Source organism: Vespula pensylvanica, chromosome 23 (genome assembly GCF_014466175.1).
Source record: "Vespula pensylvanica isolate Volc-1 chromosome 23, ASM1446617v1, whole genome shotgun sequence".
NCBI classification, from domain to species: Eukaryota; Metazoa; Arthropoda; class Insecta; order Hymenoptera; family Vespidae; genus Vespula; species Vespula pensylvanica.
The window spans coordinates 652,843-655,989 of NC_057707.1; the positions used below are offsets into that span (position 1 = coordinate 652,843).

The 3,147-nt window shown below is 34.8% G+C and overlaps 1 long non-coding RNA gene across 1 annotated transcript in view; it reads left to right on the forward strand.

Moving 5' to 3' along the window:
- The window catches only part of LOC122636790, a 67,028-nt gene that overhangs the window by 1,735 nt on the left and 62,146 nt on the right, over nucleotides 1–3,147 (forward strand). The gene's annotated exons all lie outside the window — the stretch shown is intronic.

Here is a 3,147-nt window from a genome sequence, read left to right on the forward strand (position 1 = left end):
AGAATATCGTTTCAAGAAGCATTTGGAAAATGTAAGCAGCCATTGCTCGTAGATCAAATACTCCTAAATATTCTGACGTTGATGTACTGCAACATGATCTTCCTACAGAGGTTCGTTTGATAATGGATAATCTCTTTTTCGTATGTTTCATTGATACATTTATTTATTGGAAACTAGATTGGATTATAATTTCGCTAAGTAGATACATGTCCGTCGAAGAACTTTAAACGGAAATGAAGCTGGCCGATTTTTTTATAGAAATTAATTCGTTCAGGAAAATGTACATTGAGGTAAATTTTTTGTGAATTCAAGTTCATCGTAATGTATCGCATTAGTAAAGAACTTTTTTTTATAAATTCAAGCAAGCAGCAATATATACTCCTTAAATACGGATTATGTAGAAATTTATTTCGATTAACTGTAATAGTACATTTCTATACACATGCTACGTGTGCTTAATGCGACCTTCAACTTCATAATACGTATCATAATAAAGAGCAGTATGCGACTAACAAATTAAATTTTTATTTGTCTTATTTTTATTGCTCATTTTTATTTTATTCTTGCTTTATTGGTCGATAATATAAAATAGAAATTCCGAGAAAATCTTTTGTCATATTTGTTTTATTTTCGTAGTATCATTTTTTTCCTTTTACGCGTTTCATTTGAAAATCAGTCCGCGTATCCTATCACGCGATCGAAAGAGCCGAAAAGGCCGAAAAGGATGCGAGTTGGGGGATACGAATTTTTCGATCAATCCCTATCAATGCGACAAGCTTTTATTTTTTTCGTTACTACCTTTTGAAATAATCCACATTGCTTAACTACATATTGCAACAAACGCTTCTGCCTCGTATTTATTGATTGCTCTGTACCAAAGATTAACATTGAATGGAAAGGAAGTAGTTCTTTTCTTGATAATTTCTCATAATACATGTGTCTTATGCGCGTTAATATACACATTACTGATAGGTTTTTAAGAAACGTTGGTTGAATATGTTCCTCATGCAAAAAATATTTTCTTTCCGATTTTTCCTTGTCATTATAAAGATTATATCAGGGGCCAATTGAGAAGTATCTAATTGTGCTTTAATATTTTCAGGTTCTTATTGCAGTTCATCGGCGCTGATGACACTCTGCATCATAGCCCGAATTTAAGAAAAGGAAAGAAAGAAGAATACGTATCCATATATCTTACGCGCGGCCAATGAATTACATGGTATCGATCGGCGGAATTGTATCATCTAAGATCAGCAACGATTTTTAAATCATTTTTAGTACTTCTCGGAAGTACTACGAGCTATCGTTTTCTCTTCAAATATCCTCCTTGTCTCCATCCAAACGTGAGTTTCTTCAGCTAGAGGATACATGCGATCGTGCTCAGAAAGATTTGTCGAAGGGCCACCGACGTTCCAAGCGGTATATGGGTGCTCAAAGGGGAATTGGAATGGAACTGAGGGAGATTTATCGTCCAAAATAATTTAACATACAGGGACGATGAAAAGATTCATTGTTTTTGGAAGTAGTAACGTTAACAGAAATTATTATTAATTAATTGAAATTATACGTTAAATAGAAAGTCCACGTTTACGTCATCGTTATTCCGTCATTTTAAATTAAGTAACCATTCGATATAATTAAAGAAGGAGAAGTGTTGAATTCTACGTTTCAAATTGTTTGTCATAATATTCAGGACACGTAGTTAAAAGATATTCGTAATATTTGATTAGATATTAATTTAGTTTTTCATACATATTGAAATTTGTACGAAGTAATTTGATGCTTAGCGTGAATTACCCTGGTAGTTCGCTTTGATAGGGATTTAATTATAATGGATGTGCGTAATATGTACACTCGTATTTATCGTCAAGTACCCTCGTTTCGAACCCTTCGTTATCATATCCCTCCATCCGCGTATGCTCTGCTGCGCGTTTATCTGCGCCAGTTCAAATTGCCGGAATTAAGAGCGCGGCCCTGTGTGCGTGTGTTCGTATGACTCTTGGCTTATGCGGAAAGTATTCTTCCATGTTTCATCAGACCAAGCAGGCAATTGGCGGATTAACTGTATAATTCAATTGTCTATGTACTTTCATCATTTGACAACATGATTACTTATTTTGCAGAGCAATGTATTTTATTAGGAACCGATTCATTCGAAATATAATATACGAAATATTAGATTACTGAAAGTACAATGGGATTATTCTTTTGTATTTTTCAAATGAAAGTTCATTTCTAGGAAAATGCACTCGTTTGTATAGAAGAATCGATTTGCGAAAGATTTATCCAGCAAATGACGTTCTACAGCTAAATAGATAATAGAGATATACCGCTAATCGTATCATCGAATTGTCCGCTTGGTTTGTGAGATGAAAATAAATCAATAACTACTCTTCTCGTTTCCCGGACGAGAGAGATGTGCGCAGGTACGTGTATTGATCGCCTCCCACTTAATTGGCACACGTAAGCACGCACGTGCATAAAGAGAGATGATAATAAATCGTTTTATATAACGGTGCTTGACGACTATCACGATCAATACCCGTTAGCAAGGGAATTTCTAGACAAGGAGGATCTTATAATATTATTTTGCAAAAAAATCAAAATTTTGTCCTTTATGAGTTTCTACGATATCTATGATAAGTATTGAAGCAATTCTCTTCCAACATTATCATCCCTCTCATTATGTATGAGATCTCTCCGTTTTCTTGTTGGATGGCATCACTATCACTGCTATCGTTTGATATTAATATGTAGAAATGTCTGCCTCTTCGTTATCAAGTATCCAAAGAAGATACACGGCGTTTCAGGTACGCTTGGCGTGGTGATCAAATATTCGACTACCGAAGCGAAATGTAAATTTGTTCTTTCGTCGATCCTCATCCGATAATACGTCCTAAGTTGGAAGTGTAAATGCCCGACCGTCAAACAAATCGGATCATGAAAACGTGTTTCTTTTCAGTCTTACATTTAATGCTAATCGTATATCGCTGCCTATTATGATAAGTATTATGAAGTTGAGGTACACACGTGGTATGTATATAGCAAGATCGTGTTGCAGTACATCAACGTCATAATATTTAAGAGTATTTAATCTACGAGCAATGGCTGCTTACATTTTCCAAATGCTTCTTGAAACGATATTCT